Here is a 27,011-nt window from a genome sequence, read left to right as displayed (position 1 = left end):
TCTTTTCGGTAGACGGTTCGAGCTAGAGACGGACCACAAACCGTTAACATCCCTGTTTTCTGACAGAAAGGCTGTCAATGCCAATGCGCCAGTTCGCATATAGCGATGGGCTCTCACGCTGGCTGCGTATGACTACACCATACGGCACCAGCCAGGCACCGAATATTGCGCTGACGCGCTCAGCAGGCTTCCACTGGTCACCACCGAGGGGGCGTTGGAGCAGAGCACCGAGATGGTCATGGCCGCTGAGGCTTTTGACACCGCAGGCTCCCCCACCGCAGCCCGCCAGATCAAACTCTGGACCAACAGAGATCCCCTCCTATCCATGATAAAGAAATGTGTCCTGACTGGGAATTGTGCGCCCGCACACAGGGCGTGCCCCGAGGAGGTCAGACCGCTTCAGAGACAGATGGATGAGCTCTCCATCCAAGCTGACTGCCTGCTATGGGGCAGTCGGGTAGTCATGCCCCAGAAAGGCAGGGAAGCATTCATCAGGGAACTCCACAGCGAGCACCCTGGCATCGTGTTAATGAAGGCCATTGCCCGGTCACATGTATGGTGGCCGGGGATTGACTCAGACCTGGAACACTGGGTTCGCAGGTGCACAATGTGTGCCCAGCTGTGCAATGTCCCCAGGGAGGCCCCACTCAGCCCGTGGCCCTGGCCCACCAGGCCATAGTCACGTATTCACGTAGACTATGCGGGCCCGTTCATGGGGAAAATGTTCCTGATCGTTGTCGATGCATACTCGAAATGGATCGAGTGCATCATATTAAACTCGTGCACGACATCCATCACCGTGGAGAGTCTGCGTACGGTTTTCGCGACCCACGGCTTGTCGGACATCCTAGTCAGTGACAATGGCCCGTGTTTCACCAGCCATGAATTCCAGGAGTTTATGTGGGGCAATGGTGTCATACACGTCCGGACAGCGCCGTTCAAGCCGGCTTCCAATGGCCAGGCGGAATGTGCGGTCCAAGTCATAAAACAGGGCATGCTACGCATCCAAGGACCCTCCCTTCAGTACCGCCTATCGCGCCTCCTGCTGGCCTACAGGTCACGCCCGCACTCGCTCACGGGAGTCCCGCCAGTGGAACTCCTCATGAAAGGCACGCTCAAAACGCGGCTGTCCCTCATTCACCCAGCCCTGGCAGACATTTTTGAGGGCAAGTGCCAGTCCCAAGCCGAGTTCCATGATCGAAACTCAAGGGGGAGGTGTATAGAAATGGATGTCCCGGTATTTGTTCTTAACCATGCTTTGGGACCCAAGTGGCTTGAGGGCACAGTAATTGGCAAAGAATGCAGTAGGGTCGTAGTGGTCAGACTAAACAATGGCCAGATATGTCGCAAACACTTGGACCAAGTAAAGAAAAGGTTCAGCATAGACACAGAGGAACCTGAAGAAGATCATGAGATGTCACCCACATCACTGCCAGTGGATGAGCAACAAGGACAATCCACAGCATGCACAGTCCCTGCGGCCAGCCCGGACAGGCCGGAATCACCTCAGGTGGCAGAGACATGTGCGAGGCTCAGCCACCAGAGCCTCAACTGCGGCGCTCCACGAGAGAGCGTCGACCACTTGAAAGACTTAACCTTTGACACAAAAAGACGTAAGGGGGGAGGTGATGTCATGTATGTAACTATCAGGCAACGGTAATCTTCATGTAACTGTAACCTTCATGCAACTCCTGTACACTACTTATACCCTAGAAATGCACACCCTGACCACAGGGGGTGAACTTGTGGGAGACACTCCTCACCTGGGTTTCCAGGTATAAAAGGGGAGGTCCCACCCAGGGTCAGCACTCCTTGGTCCTGGGAATAAAGGTTAGGGTCACATAGTGACTGTGTCTGCAGTACATGCCTCGTGTGAGTTTGTAGTACGGTGCACCACAACCATGACTAAATCTGCGGGCTGTGCCATCTCCACCCCTTGGTGGGCAATGGCAGCCTACTGAGAGCATCGGCACAGTTTTCTGTGCCTGGCCTGTAGCGGATGGCGAAGTTGTATGCGGACATTGTGAGCACCCATCTCTGGATGTGGGCCGATGCATTCGTATTTATCCCCTTGATTTCAGAAAAGAGCGATATATGTGGCTTATGGTCAGTTTCCAATTCAAATTTGAGCCCGAACAGATATTGATGCATTTTCCTTACCCCGTAAACACACGCTAACACTTCTTTTTCGATCATGCTGTAGGCCCTCTCGGGCTTAGACAAACTTCTGGATGCATAAGCAACCGGTTGCAATTTCCCAAATTCATTAGCTTGTTGCAATACACACCCGACCCCATACGACGACGCATCACATGCTAGTACTAAACACTTACATGGATCGTACAACACAAGCAATTTGTTTGACCATAACAGCTTCCTAGCTTTCTCAAAGACATTTTCTTGGCTTTTACTCCATTCCCATTCATCTCCTTTACACAGTAAAGAGTGCAGGGGTTCTAACAATGTGCTAAGACCCGGTAAGAAGTTACCAAAATAGTTCAGGAGTTCTAGAAATGACTGCAGCTCCGTCACGTTCTGTGGTCTCGGTGCGTTCTTGATTGCCTTCGTCTTCAAATCGGTGGGCCTGATGCCGTCCGCCGCGATTCTTCTCCCCAGGAACTTCACTTCAGGCGCCAGGAAAACGCACTTCGAGCATTTTAGCCTGAGCTTCACATGATTAAGCCGACTAAGAACCTCCTCCAGGTTCTGTAGGTGCTCGACGGTGTCCCGACCTGTAACCAAGATGCCGTCCTGGAAGACTACGGTGCGCGGGACCGACTTGAATAAGCTTTCCATGTTCCTCTGGAATATCACCACTGCCGATCGAATCCCAAACGGGCATCTGTTGTAAACGAAAATACCTTTTTGTGTGTTGATGCAGGTGAGGCCCTTCGGTGATTCCTCCAGCTCCTGCGTCATGTAGGCCGAGGTCAAGTCCAGCTTTGTGAATGTTTTCCCTCCTGCCAGCGTTGCAAATAGGTCGTCTGTCTTCGGTAGTGGGTATTGATCCTGCAGTGAGAAACAATTGATAGTTACTTTGTAATCACCAAAGATTCTGACGGTGCCGTCTCCTTTGAGGACTCGGACTGGCCCACTCATTGAATTCGATCGGCAAGGTGATGCCCTCTCATTGCAGCCTGTCCAGCTCGATCTCCAAGCTCTCTCTCATCATGTAAGGTACTGCTCTCACCTTGTGATGGATGGGTCACGCCCCCGTAATCAAATGGATCTGCACTTTTGCTCCTTGGAACTTCCTGATACTTGGTTTGAACAGCGAGGGGAACTTGTTTAGGACCTGGGCACATGAAGTGTCGTTGACGGACGAAAGCGCTCGGACGTCATCCCAGTTCCAGCGTATCTTTCCCAGCCAGCTCCTGCTGAACAGCGTGAGACCATCGCCCGGTACCACCCAGAGTGGTAACTCATGCACCGCTCCGTCGTAGGAGACCTTTACAGTTCCTTTGTGCATGTTCTCAGTTTAGTACAAATGGGAGTCAGGACTGGCCTTGAGGTCTTGCTGCACCACAATTTATCGAAAGTCTTTTTGCTCATTATGGACTGACTTGCGCCCGTGTTCAGCTCCATGGATACTGGGAGTCCATTTAATTCAACCTTCAGCATTATCGGGGGACACTTTGTGGTAAATGTGTGCACCCCATATACTTCTGCCTCCTCGGTCTGAGGCTCTGGTTCGTTGTGATCCACCGTGGATCTGCCCTCCTCTGCAACATGGTGGTTTGCAGGATTAGCAAGGTTTCACAGCCCTTGCAAACATAAACTTTGAAGCGGTATGAATCTAAACGATGATCACCCCCGCAGCGCCAACAAGGTGTTAATGGCCTTGTATTCACCACCCTTGATGGTGGACTCTTGAGTCATCTGCGGACGTGCAGCTGCAGGCATGTGAGGCCTGGCCTGCACATTTCGATTCGAAAACAACGTTACTTTGTTCGCAGTACTTGCAGTAGCACTCGTGTGCTGAGAAATTTGTTTGGTATTGTCACTGGTGGCGATAAACGCCTGAGCTATCACTATGGCTTTACTCAAGGTTGGGGTCTCTGCAGTCAACAGTTTGCGAAGTATTACTTCATGGCCAATGCCAAGTACAAAGAAGTCCCTGAGCATGTGCTCCAAGTGTCCTTCAAATTCGCAATGTCCTGCAAGGCGTATTAGCTCGGCAACGTAGCTCGCCACTTACTGGCCTTCAGACCTCTTGAAGGTGTAGAATCGATACCTCGCCATCAGAACGCTTTCCTTCAGGTTTAGATGCTCCTGGACCAGTGTGCACAACCCATCGTACGACTTGTCTGTGGGTTTCGCTGGAGCAAGCAGATTTTTCATGAGGCCATATGTTGGTGCCCCGCAAACGGTGAGGAGGATCGCCCTTTGTTTGGCAGCGTTCGCTTCTCCGTCCAGCTCGTTGGCCGCGAAGTATTGGTTGAGTCGCTCCACCAAGGTTCCCCAATCATCTCCCTCTGAAAATTTCTCCAGGATGCCCATGGTTCTCTGCATTGTTGTGGTGGGGTTCGTCATCTGTATCTCGTCGTCAGTTGTTGTGTCTTGAATAAAGAGTCAGACTGTATACTGCAAGCTCAAAGTAAGGTATGACCGTAGTCCTTTATTACAGATCTCAGAGTGCCTCTCCAGCCTGTGAGGCCTCCTTATATACAGCTGCTCCCAAGGGATTGTGGGATCCCTTGGGACTCCAGAGGATAAGCCCTCTGGTGGTTAGACATGGTATTTACAGGTTTACATACATAACAGTTACCAGAGGGCCCTTCTGCTCTTGTGGCACACACAGATAGCCTTCAAAGCACTTATACCATGCTGTGTGCATTTAATACAGTCCTCTGTTTAATGGCCTTGGTAGTCGCACGTGGTTCATGAGGAAGACATCGAAGTGCAGAAACATCTTTTAAGATGTCAAAAAGCAGTCTTACTAATGTGTAATAATCATTCATGGCAAATAAGGTGCAACACTAAGCCTACTTATACCAACATGTGTCAGATTTACAATTTAAGTAATGAACGAGTGCATCAATAAAAATATTACTTACTCTGACGATCCTGCAATGGTCATTGAACCTTTTCTGACACTGCTTGTGGTCCCTCCTGATGTCGTCCACTGAGGAAACCTGCTCGGACACACTGGTCCATAGACGCCTTAGATCAGCTGAGAGAGGTCTACTTGCACCCCTCCTATTAAAATCTCCCATCTACCATTCCCAGCTATGATGAGGGCCTCGTTTGCATCATAACTACATTTCTTGGCTCTCTGTCTGCCGAACTCCTTGCATCGTGGCTGCAGTGTGTAAAATGGCTGATTCAGCCCTGGATGTACTGCACGTGCGGCACTGACAGCTGACCAGAATCACGGGAAGAAGAAAAAAAATCGGGAAAACATATTGGCGCATGCGCAGAAGGTCTGTTTTTTATTTAACTTCGCTAAATTCAACTCCAGCGCACAAATGCTGTCGTGCAAGGCCAGATTTACCACTTTCGCTATCGCTGGTCACCGTTTGGCGAATTTTGCGAAGTCCAGCGATAGTGGTACCCTGGCAGTAAATAAAAAACCACCGCGATTATCGCCAAAAGCTCGTCGATATCGCAAATTCCCAAATTTCTAGCCCTTTATCTGCAAAAGGTAGCATTTCTTTACTCCAATATTAAAGAAAGAAAAAAATAAAGACTTGCCTTTATATAGCGCCTTTCACGACCACCGGATGTCCTAAAGCGCTTTACAGCCAATGAAGTACTTTTTTGAAGTGTAATCACTGTTGTAATATGGGTAATATTGTAAAACAAAGGCCTGGGATCATGGCTAAAATCCTGCCGATTTCACCCTATTCCAACTATACTACTTGCTCTCAGTGTTCGATTGGTTTTCGTCCTTGCACGTACGAATGTGCAGCAAAGGAATAAAATCCAGAGCATTTCTAATGATCAAAATCCATCAGGGGCTTGTACAACAGCTGACTGCAAACAGGTTCTTCTTTCTTGGCAAATGCTCGTCTGAGAGAGTCTGGCACGTGAAGTGCGTTCTACGCACATGTCAGTCTGTGGTCAGACTGACATGTAGGTTCTAGAGGGTGCTGAAAGATCAGCCCTGAAGTGAGTGTTGCACAAGGCACGGGGCTCTTGCAAGTTCAGACCAAAGTAATTATTTTACTCCCCATGCCCCAAAGGTGCAGAATTTACTGGAGTGCAATGCCACAGGTAACAGCAGCTCTCTGGTACCATATAAGCATGGCCATTCATCATGCGTTAGCCTCAACCAAGAGTGCTATTTTTTTTACTGCAATGAGTTTTATTTACACAACATTTCCATCGTAAACTCTTTACTTCAGGGGGATGAACCTGGAGGAGTGAGTGGCACCGATCCCAGGTCTGCCGTGCTTGACGGGCTTGTAAGTGATGGAAAACTCGCCAAGATAATGGCCAATCATTTCAGGCTTAATTTCAACCTGGTTGAAGGTTTTGCCATTGTACACACCAACCATGCTGCCAACCATCTCGGGGAGGATGACCATGTCACGAAGGTGAGTCTTGACAACTTCTGGTTTCTCCATGGGTGGAGCTTCCTTTTTGGCCTTACGCAGCCTTTTCAGGAGGGACTGCTGTTTGCGACGCAGACCCCTGTTCACACGCTTCCGCTGACGGGCACAATACAACTGCATCAATTGCTCATAGGACATATCAAGGAGCTGATCCAGGTCAACACCTCTGTAGGTGAATTTCCTGAAGGTCCTTCTTCTGTTCTACTTGGTCAGCCATTTTCGCCCGCTACCGCTGGAAAGGCAACCAAGAGTGCTATTAGAGTCTGGTGGGCGTCACAGCTGATTCCAGTCCTGTCCTCGACTGGCACCTCCACAGTTACACTTACCATCAGTGGCCTCTGTATAGCAATCAGAACTGCCTCCCCGCAGCTCGTGCCTAGACTAGGAGAGCAGAGACTAATTGTAGTGTCCCAGATACTGCTCCGATGGAGATCAGCAAACCCAGCACAGAATGGGACTCAAGGCCAACAGCAACTTGCATTTATATAGCACCTTTAAAGTAGTAAAACATCCTAAAGCGCTTCACAGGAGCGTTATCAGGCAACATTTGATGCAAGACACATAAAATGACATTAGGACAGGTGACCGAAAGCTTGGTCAAAGAGGCACGGTTTCAAGATGTGACTTAAAGGAGGAAAGAGAGGTAGAGAGGCAAAGAGGTTTAGGATGGAAATTCCAGAGCTTGGGGCCTAGGCAACAGAAGGCACAGCCGCCAATGGTGGAGCGATTAAAATCGATGATGCACAAGAGGCCAGAATTGGAGGAGCGCAGAGATCTCGGGGAGGGTTGCAGGGCTGGAGGAGATTACAGAGATAGGGAGGAGTGAGGCCATGGAGGGATTTGAAAACAAGGATAAGAATGTTAAAATTGAGCTGTTGCTGGACTGAGAGCCAATGTAGATCAGTGAGCACAAGGGGTGATGGGTGAGTGGGACGTGGTGTGAGTTAGGATATGGGCAGCAGAGTTTTGGATCTGCTGAAGTTTACGCAGGGTGGTAGGTGGAAGGCCGGTCAGGAGAGCACTGGAATAATCCTGAGGGATTAGGCTGATATTTGATATTCTTGTTGGAAAACATGGCTCATATTTAACATCATTATTAACTTCTCCCAGTCTGTGCTTAAGAGACCATGCTGGGAGCTAATGATCCACTGCAAATTGCTGCTAAGTATTGCGTGCTATGTTAGTGTGTAAATATATGGTGTAAATTCACTTCAAGCTGCTGTCCTCCTGAAAGAATGAGGTATCAATAATTAAAGTGATAGTTTGACATCTGTTGTTTGTGATTGGTGTATGCCTGTGACGTGGAACATAACCTGTTGTGCATTGTGTTGATATGATGTCCCAGTTGGGGCCACAGGTGTTATACAGTACAACATGCATGTGTATAGCACCTTTAACATAGTAAAATGACCCACAGAAACTTTATCAAACAACAATGGACACCGAGACACATAAGGGGAAATTAGGGCAGGTGACCAAAAGTTTGGTCAAAGAGGTAGGTTTTAAGGAGCATCTTAAAGGAGGAGAGAGAAGTAGAGAGGCAAAGAGGTTTGAGGAGGGAATTCCAGAGCTTAGGGCCTAGGCAGCTGAAGGCACGGCCACCAATGGGTAATTAAAATCAGAGATGTTCAAGAGGCCAAAATTGGAGAAGTGCAGAGATCTCGGAAGGTCGTGACTTGATGCGAGTTAGGATACGGGCAGCAGGGTTTTGGATGAGCTCAAGTTTATGGAAGGTGGCAGATTGGTGCTGACAGTTGGACTACTTCCCACCCCACGCACACACTTTCCCTCTCTGTGGGTGGCTGTCTCATATTTTAATGCCTTTTTGTGCAGTTACATTTATGGCTATGAAATTAGAGGGTCATACCTGAAGTTCACAAGACTGCCCCGTATTTAGCTGTTGACATAAGAAAGACGAAGAAAGAAAGACTTGTATTTATATAGCGCCTTTCATGACCACCGGATGTTTCAAAGTGCTTTGCAGCCAATGAAGTTCTTTTGGAGTGTAGTCACCGTTGTAATGTGGGAAACGCAGCAGTCAATTTGCACACAGCAAGCTCCCACAAACAGCAACGTGATAATGACCGGATAATCTGTTTTTGTTATGTTGATTGAGGGATAAATATTGGCCAGGACACCGGGGTTAACTCCCCTGCTCTTCTTCAAAATAGTGCCTTGGGATCTTTTACTTCCACCTGGGAGGGCAGACGGGGCCTCGGTTTAACATCCCTTCAGAAAGACGGCACCTCTGACAGTGCAGCACTCCCTCGGTACTGCATTGGAGTGTCAGCCTAGATCTTTGTGCTCAAGTCCCTGAACCGACAACCTTCTGACTCAGAGGCCAATCCGTGGACCTTGGGATTGTGTCCAAGACTTCTACCTTGTGTGACATTGCACATAGTGGGGGGGGGGGGGGGGGTTAAGACCAAGTGTAGTCTTCAGGTGAAGTGGCTTCGAGGACGGGTGTTACTTAAGACTAGAATATGCAGCTTGAATTCAGTCCCTATTTAAAATCCTTAGTTTGAAATAATATTTTGATTTTATATTATTACTTATAATTAAATAATAAAGCTTGCCACAGTTTGGAAGCAGCCAAGTGGTGTTTAGAGCATATAGCTTCCTGTGTAGTACAGGCTGAAGAACCGGGAGACACAAAGCTGAGGGGCTACAGTGCCGCCAACTGGCAGGGGGATGTAATTACAGCACAACAGATTTTTCAGGCAGTTTCCATTATCGATGTGGTCATAGGAATTTGAATGAGAAAGCTGACACAAAAGTGAGATAAAACAACACAACAGGATGGAAGGATATGTAAATAGGAAGTGTGTAAGATGTTTAATGTAGTACTGATGATAGCAATGCAACATAAGTGTGAAAATAAAGCAGGATAAAGAGGCCGAGACATTGGCCTCCTTAGCGACTCCCGTTATTGCCTCCAGGGGGCGATAACGGGGAGCTAATGACTTAACGATCTGCGCCCGGATCGTTAAGTCATTGCCGTGCGCATCGCCCCGGTAGCGCCCTGGACCTGAACTTTGGTACCGCCCCCTGCAGCATCGCCGGGCGAAAACACCGGCAACTGCAGGAGACCTTGTTCAGGGGGGCGAAACTTAAGTGGAAAAAATGTTCAAATGAATGTATCTAATTTTTTCGGTTCCTCTTCGGCCGCGATTGATCAGCCTGGCATTCTGCTGCAGCGCATGGGACTGATTGGGCCGGATCGCGGCTGCTGTCGGGGACCAGCTCACCGGTCCCAATGCAGGGCCTGCAGCGATGGCCTTTCCTGTTAAGGAAGCGAAGGAGCCTCGGATCAGGACATTGCGCACTACCACCCCGCCTATGTCCTTTAGCGCTCTGGGAAGGAAGTACCACCGAATTTACAGAAAGCTGGAAAACATTAGCGTCTGCCGCTAATTTTTCTAACTTTCCAAAGTTAGCGTCCCAAATGGGGTGCTCCCGAATTTCTCCCCCAAAGTCTTTTAGCAAGAAACTATTTCCTTCACATTTAGAATTAACATGAATTAGAGTCAGTCTCTAATGAAACTGTCTAAAAATCGTCTTTACTGCTACATTGACTGAGCGAGCAAAATTAGTCACCACCAATTTACTCATATAGTGAGCTACCAGCCCTCACAATCACTCATCCACAGATGCTTGTTCACTCTTTGACACACGTGTGCACATACACATGCAGTCACTGTTCAGTCTTTCACACACACACGCACTCACTCACTGTTCAGTCTTTCACACACAGGCACTCACTCACTGTTCAGTCTTTCACACACACACGCACTCACTCACTGTTCAGTCTTTCACACACACACGCACTCACTCACTGTTCAGTCTTTCACACACAGGCACTCACTCACTGTTCAGTCTTTCACACACACACACTCACTCACTGTTCAGTCTTTCACACACACGCACTCACTCACTGTTCAGTCTTTCACACACACACGTACTCACTCACTGTTCAGTCTTTCACACACAGGCACTCACTCACTGTTCAGTCTTTCACACACAGGCACTCACTCACTGTTCAGTCTTTCACACACACACACACTCACTGTTCAGTCTTTCACACACACAGGCACTCACTCACTGTTCAGTCTCACACACACAGGCACTCACTCACTGTTCAGTCTCACACACACAGGCACTCACTCACTGTTCAGTCTTTCACACACACAGGCACTCACTCACTGTTCAGTCTTTCACACACACACGCACTCACTCACTGTTCAGTCTTTCACACACACACGCACTCACTCACTGATCAGTCTTACACACGCACTCACTGTTCAGTCTTTCACACACACGCACTCACTCACTGATCAGTCTTTCACACACACACGCACTCACTCACTGATCAGTCTTTCACACACACACACACACTCACTGATCAGTCTTACACACACACACACACACACACTCACTGATCAGTCTTTCACACACACAGGCACTCACTCACTGATCAGAATTACACACACACACACACGCACTCACTGTTCAGTCTTTCACACACACGCACTCACTCACTGATCAGTCTTTCACACACACACACTCACTGTTCAGTCTTTCACACACAGGCACTCACTCACTGATCAGTCTTACACACACACACACACACACACTCACTGTTCAGTCTTTCACACACAGGCACTCACTCACTGATCAGTCTTTCACACACAGGCACTCACTCACTGATCAGTCTTACACACACACACGCACTCACTCACTGTTCAGTCTTTCACACACACGCACTCACTCACTGTTCAGTCTTTTACACACAGGCACTCACTCACTGATCAGTCTTACACACACACACGCACTCACTCACTGTTCAGTCTTTCACACACACGCACTCACTCACTGTTCAGTCTTTCACACACAGGCACTCACTCACTGATCAGTCTTACACACACACACACGCACTCACTGTTCAGTCTTTCACACACACACGCACTCACTGTTCAGTCTTTCACACACAGGCACTCACTCACTGTTCAGTCTTTCACACACAGGCACTCACTCACTGTTCAGTCTTTCACACACACACGCACTCACTCACTGATCAGTCTTTCACACACACAGGCACTCAATCACTGTTCAGTCTTTCACACACACACGCACTCACTCACTGTTCAGTCTTTCACACACAGGCACTCACTCACTTATCAGTCTTACACACACACAGGCACTCACTCACTGTTCAGTCTTTCACACACACACACACACACACTCACTCACTGATCAGTCTTTCACACACACAGGCACTCACTCACTGTTCAGTCTTTCACACACACACACACGCACTCACTCACTGATCAGTCTTTCACACACAAAGGCACTCACTCACTGTTCAGTCTTTCACACACACACATACACGCACTCACTCACTGATCAGTCTTTCACACACACAGGCACTCACTCACTGTTCAGTCTTTCACACACACACACACGCACTCACTGTTCAGTCTTTCACACACACGCACTCACTCACTGATCAGTCTTTCACACACACACACACTCACTGTTCAGTCTTTCTCACACAGGCACTCACTCACTGATCAGTCTTACACACACACAGGCACTCACTCACTGTTCAGTCTTTCACACACAGGCACTCACTCACTGATCAGTCTTACACACACAGGCACTCACTCACTGTTCAGCCTTTCACATACAGGCACTCACTCACTGATCAGTCTTTCACACACACACACTCACTCACTGTTCAATCTCACACACACAGGCACTCACTCACTGTTCAGTCTTTCACACACACAGGCACTCACTCACTGTTCAGTCTTTCACACACACATGCACTCACTCACTGATCAGTCTTTCACACACACAGGCACTCACTCACTGTTCAGTCTTTCACACACACACGCACTCACTCACTGTTCAGTCTTTCACACACAGGCACTCACTCACTGATCAGTCTTACACACACACACGCACTCACTCACTGTTCAGTCTTTCACACACAGGCACTCACTCACTGTTCAGTCTTTCACACACACACGCACTCACTCACTGTTCAGTCTTTCACACACAGGCACTCACTCACTGTTCAGTCTTTCACACATACACACACGCACTCACTGTTCAGTCTTTCACACACACGCACTCACTCACTGATCAGTCTTTCACACACACACACACACTCACTGTTCAGTCTTTCACACACAGGCACTCACTCACTGATCAGTCTTACACACACACAGGCACTCACTCACTGTTCAGTCTTTCACACACAGGCACTCACTCACTGATCAGTCTTTCACACACACGTACTCACTCACTGTTCAGTCTTTCACACACAGTCACTCACTCACTGTTCAGTCTTTCACACACACACGCACTCACTCACTGTTCAGTCTTTCCCACACAGGCACTCACTCACTGTTCAGTCTTTCACACACAGGCACTCACTCACTGTTCAGTCTTTCACACACACACACACTCACTCACTGTTCAGTCTTTCACACACAGGCACTCACTCACTGTTCAGTCTTTCACACACACACGCACTCACTCACTGTTCAGTCTTTCACACACAGGCACTCACTCACTGTTCAGTCTTTCACACACAGGCACTCACTCACTGTTCAGTCTTTCACACACACACACACTCACTCACTGTTCAGTCTTTCACACACAGGCACTCACTCACTGTTCAGTCTTTCACACACACACACACTCACTGTTCAGTCTGTCACACACACACTCACTGTTCAGTCTTTCACACACACACGCACTCACTCACTGTTCAGTCTTTCACACACACAGGCACTCACTCACTGTTCAGTCTTTCACACACACACGCACTCACTCACTGTTCAGTCTTTCACACACACACGCACTCACTCACTGATCAGTCTTACACACACACACACACGCACTCACTGTTCAGTCTTTCACACACACGCACTCACTCACTGATCAGTCTTTCACACACACACGCACTCACTCACTGATCAGTCTTTCACACACACACACACACTCACTGATCAGTCTTACACACACACACACACTCACTGATCAGTCTTTCACACACACAGGCACTCACTCACTGATCAGAATTACACACACACACACACGCACTCACTGTTCAGTCTTTCACACACACGCACTCACTCACTGATCAGTCTTTCACACACACACACTCACTGTTCAGTCTTTCACACACAGGCACTCACTCACTGATCAGTCTTACACACACACACGCACTCACTCACTGTTCAGTCTTTCACACACACGCACTCACTCACTGTTCAGTCTTTTACACACAGGCACTCACTCACTGATCAGTCTTACACACACACACGCACTCACTCACTGTTCAGTCTTTCACACACACGCACTCACTCACTGTTCAGTCTTTCACACACAGGCACTCACTCACTGATCAGTCTTACACACACACACACGCACTCACTGTTCAGTCTTTCACACACACACGCACTCACTGTTCAGTCTTTCACACACAGGCACTCACTCACTGTTCAGTCTTTCACACACAGGCACTCACTCACTGTTCAGTCTTTCACACACACACGCACTCACTCACTGATCAGTCTTTCACACACACAGGCACTCACTCACTGTTCAGTCTTTCACACACACACGCACTCACTCACTGTTCAGTCTTTCACACACAGGCACTCACTCACTTATCAGTCTTACACACACACAGGCACTCACTCACTGTTCAGTCTTTCACACACACAGGCACTCACTCACTGTTCAGTCTTTCACACACACACGCACTCACTCACTGTTCAGTCTTTCACACACAGGCACTCACTCACTTATCAGTCTTACACACACACAGGCACTCACTCACTGTTCAGTCTTTCACACACACACACACACACACTCACTCACTGATCAGTCTTTCACACACACAGGCACTCACTCACTGTTCAGTCTTTCACACACACACACACGTACTCACTCACTGATCAGTCTTTCACACACAAAGGCACTCACTCACTGTTCAGTCTTTCACACACACACATACACGCACTCACTCACTGATCAGTCTTTCACACACACAGGCACTCACTCACTGTTCAGTCTTTCACACACACACACACGCACTCACTGTTCAGTCTTTCACACACACGCACTCACTCACTGATCAGTCTTTCACACACACACACACACACACACTCACTGTTCAGTCTTTCTCACACAGGCACTCACTCACTGATCAGTCTTACACACACACAGGCACTCACTCACTGTTCAGTCTTTCACACACAGGCACTCACTCACTGATCAGTCTTACACACACACACACTCACTCACTGTTCAATCTCACACACACAGGCACTCACTCACTGTTCAGTCTTTCACACACACAGGCACTCACTCACTGTTCAGTCTTTCACACACACATGCACTCACTCACTGATCAGTGTTTCACACACACAGGCACTCACTCACTGTTCAGTCTTTCACACACACACGCACTCACTCACTGTTCAGTCTTTCACACACAGGCACTCACTCACTGATCAGTCTTACACACACACACGCACTCACTCACTGTTCAGTCTTTCACACACAGGCACTCACTCACTGTTCAGTCTTTCACACACACACGCACTCACTCACTGTTCAGTCTTTCACACACAGGCACTCACTCACTGTTCAGTCTTTCACACATACACACACGCACTCACTGTTCAGTCTTTCACACACACGCACTCACTCACTGATCAGTCTTTCACACACACACACACACTCACTGTTCAGTCTTTCACACACAGGCACTCACTCACTGATCAGTCTTACACACACACAGGCACTCACTCACTGTTCAGTCTTTCACACACAGGCACTCACTCACTGATCAGTCTTTCACACACACACACTCACTCACTGTTCAGTCTTTCACACACACGTACTCACTCACTGTTCAGTCTTTCACACACAGTCACTCACTCACTGTTCAGTCTTTCACACACACACGCACTCACTCACTGTTCAGTCTTTCCCACACAGGCACTCACTCACTGTTCAGTCTTTCACACACAGGCACTCACTCACTGTTCAGTCTTTCACACACACACACACTCACTCACTGTTCAGTCTTTCACACACAGGCACTCACTCACTGTTCAGTCTTTCACACACACACGCACTCACTCACTGTTCAGTCTTTCACACACAGGCACTCACTCACTGTTCAGTCTTTCACACACAGGCACTCACTCACTGTTCAGTCTTTCACACACACACACACTCACTCACTGTTCAGTCTTTCACACACAGGCACTCACTCACTGTTCAGTCTTTCACACACACACACACTCACTGTTCAGTCTGTCACACACACACTCACTGTTCAGTCTTTCACACACACACGCACTCACTCACTGTTCAGTCTTTCACACACACACGCACTCACTCACTGTTCAGTCTTTCACACACAGGCACTCACTCACTGTTCAGTCTTTCACACACATGCACTCACTCACTGTTCAGTCTTTCACAAACACACGCACTCACTCACTGTTCAGTCTTTCACACACACAGGCACTCACTCACTGTTCAGTCTTTCACACACACACACACGCACTCACTCACTGATCAGTCTTTCACACACACAGGCACTCACTCACTGTTCAGTCTTTCACACACACACACACGCACTCACTGTTCAGTCTTTCACACACACGCACTCACTCACTGATCAGTCTTTCACACACACACACACACACACACTCACTGTTCAGTCTTTCTCACACAGGCACTCACTCACTGATCAGTCTTACACACACACAGGCACTCACTCACTGTTCAGTCTTTCACACAGAGGCACTCACTCACTGATCAGTCTTACACACACAGGCACTCACTCACTGTTCAGTCTTTCACACACAGGCACTCACTCACTGATCAGTCTTGCACACACAGGCACTCACTCACTGTTCAGTCTTTCACACACAGGCACTCACTCACTGATCAGTCTTTCACACACACACACTCACTCACTGTTCAGTCTTTCACACACAGGCACTCACTCACTGTTCAGTCTTTCACACACACAGGCACTCACTCACTTCAGTCTTTCACACACAGGCACACACTCACTCACTGCTCAGTCTTTCACACACAGGCACTCACTCACTGTTCAGTCTTTCACACACACACACACTCACTCACTGTTCAGTCTTTCACACACAGGCACTCACTCACTGTTCAGTCTTTCACACACACACGCACTCACTCACTGATCAGTCTTACACACACACACACACACTCACTGGTCAGTCTTTCACACACACATGCACTCACTCACTGTTCAGTCTTTCACACACACACACACACTCACTGTTCAGTCTTTCACACACAGGCACTCACTAACTGTTCAGTCTTTCACAAATAAGGCACTCACTCACTGTTCAGTCTTTCACACACACACAGGCACTCACTCAGTGTTCAGTCTTTCACACACAGGCACTCACTCACTGATCAGTCTTTCACACACACACACTCACTCACTGTTCAGTCTTTCGCACACACACACACTCACTCACTGTTCAGTCTTTCACACACAGGCACTCACTCACTGTTCAGTCTTTCACACACACACGCACTCACTCCCTGTTCAGTCTTTCACACACAGGCACTCACTCACTGTTCAGTCTTTCACACACATGCACTCACTCACTGTTCAGTCTTTCACACACACACGCACTCACTCACTGTTCAGTCTTTCACACACACACGCACTCACTCACTGTTCAGTCTTTCACACACACACGCACTCACTCACTGATCAGTCTTGCACACACACACACACGCACTCACTGTTCAGTCTTTCACACACACGCACTCACTCACTGATCAGTCTTTCACACACACACGCACTCACTCACTGATCAGTCTTTCACACACACACACACACTCACTGATCAGTCTTACACACACACACACACACACACTCACTGATCAGTCTTTCACACACACAGGCACTCACTCACTGATCAGAATTACACACACACACACACGCACTCACTGTTCAGTCTTTCACACACACGCACTCACTCACTGATCAGTCTTTCACACACACACACTCACTGTTCAGTCTTTCACACACAGGCACTCACTCACTGATCAGTCTTACACACACACACGCACTCACTCACTGTTCAGTCTTTCACACACACGCACTCACTCACTGTTCAGTCTTTTACACACAGGCACTCACTCACTGATCAGTCTTACACACACACACGCACTCACTCACTGTTCAGTCTTTCACACACACGCACTCACTCACTGTTCAGTCTTTCACACACAGGCACTCACTCACTGATCAGTCTTACACACACACACACGCACTCACTGTTCAGTCTTTCACACACACACGCACTCACTGTTCAGTCTTTCACACACAGGCACTCACTCACTGTTCAGTCTTTCACACACAGGTACTCACTCACTGTTCAGTCTTTCACACACACACGCACTCACTCACTGATCAGTCTTTCACACACACAGGCACTCACTCACTGTTCAGTCTTTCACACACACACGCACTCACTCACTGTTCAGTCTTTCACACACAGGCACTCACTCACTTATCAGTCTTACACACACACAGGCACTCACTCACTGTTCAGTCTTTCACACACACACACACACACACTCACTCACTGATCAGTCTTTCACACACACAGGCACTCACTCACTGTTCAGTCTTTCACACACACACACACGTACTCACTCACTGATCAGTCTTTCACACACAAAGGCACTCACTCACTGTTCAGTCTTTCACACACACACATACACGCACTCACTCACTGATCAGTCTTTCACACACACAGGCACTCACTCACTGTTCAGTCTTTCACACACACACACACGCACTCACTGTTCAGTCTTTCACACACACGCACTCACTCACTGATCAGTCTTTCACACACACACACACACACACACTCACTGTTCAGTCTTTCTCACACAGCCACTCACTCACTGATCAGTCTTACACACACACAGGCACTCACTCACTGTTCAGTCTTTCACACACAGGCACTCACTCACTGATCAGTCTTACACACACAGGCACTCACTCACTGTTCAGCCTTTCACATACAGGCACTCACTCACTGATCAGTCTTTCACACACACACACTCACTCACTGTTCAATCTCACACACACAGGCACTCACTCACTGTTCAGTCTTTCACACACACAGGCACTCACTCACTGTTCAGTCTTTCACACACACATGCACTCACTCACTGATCAGTCTTTCACACACACAGGCACTCACTCACTGTTCAGTCTTTCACACACACACGCACTCACTCACTGTTCAGTCTTTCACACACAGGCACTCACTCACTGATCAGTCTTACACACACACACGCACTCACTCACTGTTCAGTCTTTCACACACAGGCACTCACTCACTGTTCAGTCTTTCACACACACACGCACTCACTCACTGTTCAGTCTTTCACACACAGGCACTCACTCACTGTTCAGTCTTTCACACATACACACACGCACTCACTGTTCAGTCTTTCACACACACGCACTCACTCACTGATCAGTCTTTCACACACACACACACACACTCACTGTTCAGTCTTTCACACACAGGCACTCACTCACTGATCAGTCTTACACACACACAGGCACTCACTCACTGTTCAGTCTTTCACACACAGGCACTCACTCACTGATCAGTCTTTCACACACACACACTCACTCACTGTTCAGTCTTTCACACACACGTACTCACTCACTGTTCAGTCTTTCACACACAGTCACTCACTCACTGTTCAGTCTTTCACACACACACGCACTCACTCACTGTTCAGTCTTTCACACACAGGCACTCACTCACTGATCAGTCTTACACACACACACGCACTCACTCACTGTTCAGTCTTTCACACACAGGCACTCACTCACTGTTCAGTCTTTCACACACACACGCACTCACTCACTGTTCAGTCTTTCACACACAGGCACTCACTCACTGTTCAGTCTTTCACACATACACACACGCACTCACTGTTCAGTCTTTCACACACACGCACTCACTCACTGATCAGTCTTTCACACACACACACACACTCACTGTTCAGTCTTTCACACACAGGCACTCACTCACTGATCAGTCTTACACACACACAGGCACTCACTCACTGTTCAGTCTTTCACACACAGGCACTCACTCACTGATCAGTCTTTCACACACACGTACTCACTCACTGTTCAGTCTTTCACACACAGTCACTCACTCACTGTTCAGTCTTTCACACACACACGCACTCACTCACTGTTCAGTCTTTCCCACACAGGCACTCACTCACTGTTCAGTCTTTCACACACAGGCACTCACTCACTGTTCAGTCTTTCACACACACACACACTCACTCACTGTTCAGTCTTTCACACACAGGCACTCACTCACTGTTCAGTCTTTCACACACACATGCACTCACTCACTGTTCAGTCTTTCACACACAGGCACTCACTCACTGTTCAGTCTTTCACACACAGGCACTCACTCACTGTTCAGTCTTTCACACACACACACACTCACTCACTGTTCAGTCTTTCACACACAGGCACTCACTCACTGTTCAGTCTTTCACACACACACACACTCACTGTTCAGTCTGTCACACACACACTCACTGTTCAGTCTTTCACACACACACGCACTCACTCACTGTTCAGTCTTTCACACACACAGGCACTCACTCACTGTTCAGTCTTTCACACACACACGCACTCACTCACTGTTCAGTCTTTCACACACACACGCACTCACTCACTGATCAGTCTTACACACACACACACACGCACTCACTGTTCAGTCTTTCACACACACGCACTCACTCACTGATCAGTCTTTCACACACACACGCACTCACTCACTGATCAGTCTTTCACACACACACACACACTCACTGATCAGTCTTACACACACACACACACTCACTGATCAGTCTTTCACACACACACGCACTCACTGTTCAGTCTTTCACACACAGGCACTCACTCACTGTTCAGTCTTTCACACACAGGCACTCACTCACTGTTCAGTCTTTCACACACACACGCACTCACTCACTGATCAGTCTTTCACACACACAGGCACTCACTCACTGTTCAGTCTTTCACACACACATGCACTCACTCACTGATCAGTGTTTCACACACACAGGCACTCACTCACTGTTCAGTCTTTCACACACACACGCACTCACTCACTGTTCAGTCTTTCACACACAGGCACTCACTCACTGATCAGTCTTACACACACACACGCACTCACTCACTGTTCAGTCTTTCACACACAGGCACTCACTCACTGTTCAGTCTTTCACACACACACGCACTCACTCACTGTTCAGTCTTTCACACACAGGCACTCACTCACTGTTCAGTCTTTCACACATACACACACGCACTCACTGTTCAGTCTTTCACACACACGCACTCACTCACTGATCAGTCTTTCACACACACACACACACTCACTGTTCAGTCTTTCACACACAGGCACTCACTCACTGATCAGTCTTACACACACACAGGCACTCACTCACTGTTCAGTCTTTCACACACAGGCACTCACTCACTGATCAGTCTTTCACACACACACACTCACTCACTGTTCAGTCTTTCACACACACGTACTCACTCACTGTTCAGTCTTTCACACACAGTCACTCACTCACTGTTCAGTCTTTCACACACACACGCACTCACTCACTGTTCAGTCTTTCCCACACAGGCACTCACTCACTGTTCAGTCTTTCACACACAGGCACTCACTCACTGTTCAGTCTTTCACACACACACACACTCACTCACTGTTCAGTCTTTCACACACAGGCACTCACTCACTGTTCAGTCTTTCACACACACACGCACTCACTCACTGTTCAGTCTTTCACACACAGGCACTCACTCACTGTTCAGTCTTTCACACACAGGCACTCACTCACTGTTCAGTCTTTCACACACACACACACTCACTCACTGTTCAGTCTTTCACACACAGGCACTCACTCACTGTTCAGTCTTTCACACACACACACACTCACTGTTCAGTCTGTCACACACACACTCACTGTTCAGTCTTTCACACACACACGCACTCACTCACTGTTCAGTCTTTCACACACACACGCACTCACTCACTGTTCAGTCTTTCACACACAGGCACTCACTCACTGTTCAGTCTTTCACACACATGCACTCACTCACTGTTCAGTCTTTCACAAACACACGCACTCACTCACTGTTCAGTCTTTCACACACACAGGCACTCACTCACTGTTCAGTCTTTCACACACACACACACGCACTCACTCACTGATCAGTCTTTCACACACACAGGCACTCACTCACTGTTCAGTCTTTCACACACACACACACGCACTCACTGTTCAGTCTTTCACACACACGCACTCACTCACTGATCAGTCTTTCACACACACACACACACACACACTCACTGTTCAGTCTTTCTCACACAGGCACTCACTCACTGATCAGTCTTACACACACACAGGCACTCACTCACTGTTCAGTCTTTCACACAGAGGCACTCACTCACTGATCAGTCTTACACACACAGGCACTCACTCACTGTTCAGTCTTTCACACACAGGCACTCACTCACTGATCAGTCTTGCACACACAGGCACTCACTCACTGTTCAGTCTTTCACACACAGGCACTCACTCACTGATCAGTCTTTCACACACACACACTCACTCACTGTTCAGTCTTTCACACACAGGCACTCACTCACTGTTCAGTCTTTCACACACACACGCACTCACTGTTCAGTCTTTCACACACACAGGCACTCACTCACTGTTCAGTCTTTCACACACAGGCACACACTCACTGACTGTTCAGTCTTTCACACACAGGCACTCACTCACTGTTCAGTCTTTCACACACACACGCACTCACTCACTATTCAGTCTTTCACACACAGGCACTCACTCACCGTTCAGTCTTTCACACACAGGCACACACTCACTGTTCAGTCTTTTACACACAGACACACACTCACTCACTGTTCAGTCTTTCACACACAGGCACTCACTCACTGTTCAGTCTTTCACACACACAGGCACTCACTCACTTCAGTCTTTCACACACAGGCACACACTCACTCACTGCTCAGTCTTTCACACACAGGCACTCACTCACTGTTCAGTCTTTCACACACACACACACTCACTCACTGTTCAGTCTTTCACACACAGGCACTCACTCACTGTTCAGTCTTTCACACACACACGCACTCACTCACTGATCAGTCTTACACACACACACACACACTCACTGGTCAGTCTTTCACACACACATGCACTCACTCACTGTTCAGTCTTTCACACACACACACACACTCACTGTTCAGTCTTTCACACACAGGCACTCACTAACTGTTCAGTCTTTCACAAATAAGGCACTCACTCACTGTTCAGTCTTTCACACACACACAGGCACTCACTCAGTGTTCAGTCTTTCACACACAGGCACTCACTCACTGATCAGTCTTTCACACACACACACTCACTCACTGTTCAGTCTTTCGCACACACACACACTCACTCACTGTTCAGTCTTTCACACACAGGCACTCACTCACTGTTCAGTCTTTCACACACACACGCACTCACTCCCTGTTCAGTCTTTCACACACAGGCACTCACTCACTGTTCAGTCTTTCACACACATGCACTCACTCACTGTTCAGTCTTTCACACACACACGCACTCACTCACTGTTCAGTCTTTCACACACACACGCACTCACTCACTGTTCAGTCTTTCACACACACACGCACTCACTCACTGATCAGTCTTGCACACACACACACACGCACTCACTGTTCAGTCTTTCACACACACGCACTCACTCACTGATCAGTCTTTCACACACACACGCACTCACTCACTGATCAGTCTTTCACACACACACACACACTCACTGATCAGTCTTACACACACACACACACACACACTCACTGATCAGTCTTTCACACACACAGGCACTCACTCACTGATCAGAATTACACACACACACACACGCACTCACTGTTCAGTCTTTCACACACACGCACTCACTCACTGATCAGTCTTTCACACACACACACTCACTGTTCAGTCTTTCACACACAGGCACTCACTCACTGATCAGTCTTACACACACACACGCACTCACTCACTGTTCAGTCTTTCACACACACGCACTCACTCACTGTTCAGTCTTTTACACACAGGCACTCACTCACTGATCAGTCTTACACACACACACGCACTCACTCACTGTTCAGTCTTTCACACACACGCACTCACTCACTGTTCAGTCTTTCACACACAGGCACTCACTCACTGATCAGTCTTACACACACACACACGCACTCACTGTTCAGTCTTTCACACACACACGCACTCACTGTTCAGTCTTTCACACACAGGCACTCACTCACTGTTCAGTCTTTCACACACAGGTACTCACTCACTGTTCAGTCTTTCACACACACACGCACTCACTCACTGATCAGTCTTTCACACACACAGGCACTCACTCACTGTTCAGTCTTTCACACACACACGCACTCACTCACTGTTCAGTCTTTCACACACAGGCACTCACTCACTTATCAGTCTTACACACACACAGGCACTCACTCACTGTTCAGTCTTTCACACACACACACACACACACTCACTCACTGATCAGTCTTTCACACACACAGGCACTCACTCACTGTTCAGTCTTTCACACACACACACACGTACTCACTCACTGATCAGTCTTTCACACACAAAGGCACTCACTCACTGTTCAGTCTTTCACACACACACATACACGCACTCACTCACTGATCAGTCTTTCACACACACAGGCACTCACTCACTGTTCAGTCTTTCACACACACACACACGCACTCACTGTTCAGTCTTTCACACACACGCACTCACTCACTGATCAGTCTTTCACACACACACACACACACACACTCACTGTTCAGTCTTTCTCACACAGCCACTCACTCACTGATCAGTCTTACACACACACAGGCACTCACTCACTGTTCAGTCTTTCACACACAGGCACTCACTCACTGATCAGTCTTACACACACAGGCACTCACTCACTGTTCAGCCTTTCACATACAGGCACTCACTCACTGATCAGTCTTTCACACACACACACTCACTCACTGTTCAATCTCACACACACAGGCACTCACTCACTGTTCAGTCTTTCACACACACAGGCACTCACTCACTGTTCAGTCTTTCACACACACATGCACTCACTCACTGATCAGTCTTTCACACACACAGGCACTCACTCACTGTTCAGTCTTTCACACACACACGCACTCACTCACTGTTCAGTCTTTCACACACAGGCACTCACTCACTGATCAGTCTTACACACACACACGCACTCACTCACTGTTCAGTCTTTCACACACAGGCACTCACTCACTGTTCAGTCTTTCACACACACACGCACTCACTCACTGTTCAGTCTTTCACACACAGGCACTCACTCACTGTTCAGTCTTTCACACATACACACACGCACTCACTGTTCAGTCTTTCACACACACGCACTCACTCACTGATCAGTCTTTCACACACACACACACACACTCACTGTTCAGTCTTTCACACACAGGCACTCACTCACTGATCAGTCTTACACACACACAGGCACTCACTCACTGTTCAGTCTTTCACACACAGGCACTCACTCACTGATCAGTCTTTCACACACACACACTCACTCACTGTTCAGTCTTTCACACACACGTACTCACTCACTGTTCAGTCTTTCACACACAGTCACTCACTCACTGTTCAGTCTTTCACACACACACGCACTCACTCACTGTTCAGTCTTTCCCACACAGGCACTCACTCACTGTTCAGTCTTTCACACACAGGCACTCACTCACTGTTCAGTCTTTCACACACACACACACTCACTCACTGTTCAGTCTTTCACACACAGGCACTCACTCACTGTTCAGTCTTTCACACACACACGCACTCACTCACTGTTCAGTCTTTCACACACAGGCTCTCACTCACTGTTCAGTCTTTCACACACAGGCACTGACTCACTGTTCAGTCTTTCACACACACACACACTCACTCACTGTTCAGTCTTTCACACACAGGCACTCACTCACTGTTCAGTCTTTCACACACACACACACTCACTGTTCAGTCTGTCACACACACACTCACTGTTCAGTCTTTCACACACACACGCACTCACTCACTGTTCAGTCTTTCACACACACACGCACTCACTCACTGTTCAGTCTTTCACACACAGGCACTCACTCACTGTTCAGTCTTTCACACACATGCACTCACTCACTGTTCAGTCTTTCACAAACACACGCACTCACTCACTGTTCAGTCTTTCACACACACAGGCACTCACTCACTGTTCAGTCTTTCACACACACACACACGCACTCACTCACTGATCAGTCTTTCACACACACAGGCACTCACTCACTGTTCAGTCTTTCACACACACACACACGCACTCACTGTTCAGTCTTTCACACACACGCACTCACTCACTGATCAGTCTTTCACACACACACACACACACACACTCACTGTTCAGTCTTTCTCACACAGGCACTCACTCACTGATCAGTCTTACACACACACAGGCACTCACTCACTGTTCAGTCTTTCACACAGAGGCACTCACTCACTGATCAGTCTTACACACACAGGCACTCACTCACTGTTCAGTCTTTCACACACAGGCACTCACTCACTGATCAGTCTTACACACACAGGCACTCACTCACTGTTCAGTCTTTCACACACAGGCACTCACTCACTGATCAGTCTTTCACACACACACACTCACTCACTGTTCAGTCTTTCACACACAGGCACTCACTCACTGTTCAGTCTTTCACACACACACGCACTCACTGTTCAGTCTTTCACACACACAGGCACTCACTCACTGTTCAGTCTTTCACACACAGGCACACACTCACTGACTGTTCAGTCTTTCACACACAGGCACTCACTCACTGTTCAGTCTTTCACACACACACGCACTCACTCACTATTCAGTCTTTCACACACAGGCACTCACTCACTGTTCAGTCTTTCACACACAGGCACACACTCACTGTTCAGTCTTTTACACACAGACACACACTCACTCACTGTTCAGTCTTTCACACACAGGCACTCACTCACTGTTCAGTCTTTCACACACACAGGCACTCACTCACTTCAGTCTTTCACACACAGGCACACACTCACTCACTGCTCAGTCTTTCACACACAGGCACTCACTCACTGTTCAGTCTTTCACACACACACACACTCACTCACTGTTCAGTCTTTCACACACAGGCACTCACT

General features: G+C 48.1%; 1 protein-coding gene and 1 pseudogene across 1 annotated transcript in view; one reads left to right on the top strand and one right to left on the bottom strand.

Annotated features, from left to right (window-relative positions):
* The window catches only part of dusp22a (dual specificity phosphatase 22a), a 362,961-nt gene that overhangs the window by 26,004 nt on the left and 309,946 nt on the right, over positions 1-27,011 (top strand). The window lies entirely within an intron of this gene.
* LOC139278353 (small ribosomal subunit protein uS19 pseudogene) lies at positions 6,334-6,774 on the bottom strand (annotated as a pseudogene).

This window comes from Pristiophorus japonicus, chromosome 13, assembly GCF_044704955.1.
Source record: "Pristiophorus japonicus isolate sPriJap1 chromosome 13, sPriJap1.hap1, whole genome shotgun sequence".
NCBI lineage: Eukaryota > Metazoa > Chordata > Chondrichthyes > Pristiophoridae > Pristiophorus > Pristiophorus japonicus.
The sequence above is the reverse complement of the archived record's forward strand: the minus strand, read 5'-3'. Positions and strand labels throughout refer to the sequence as shown.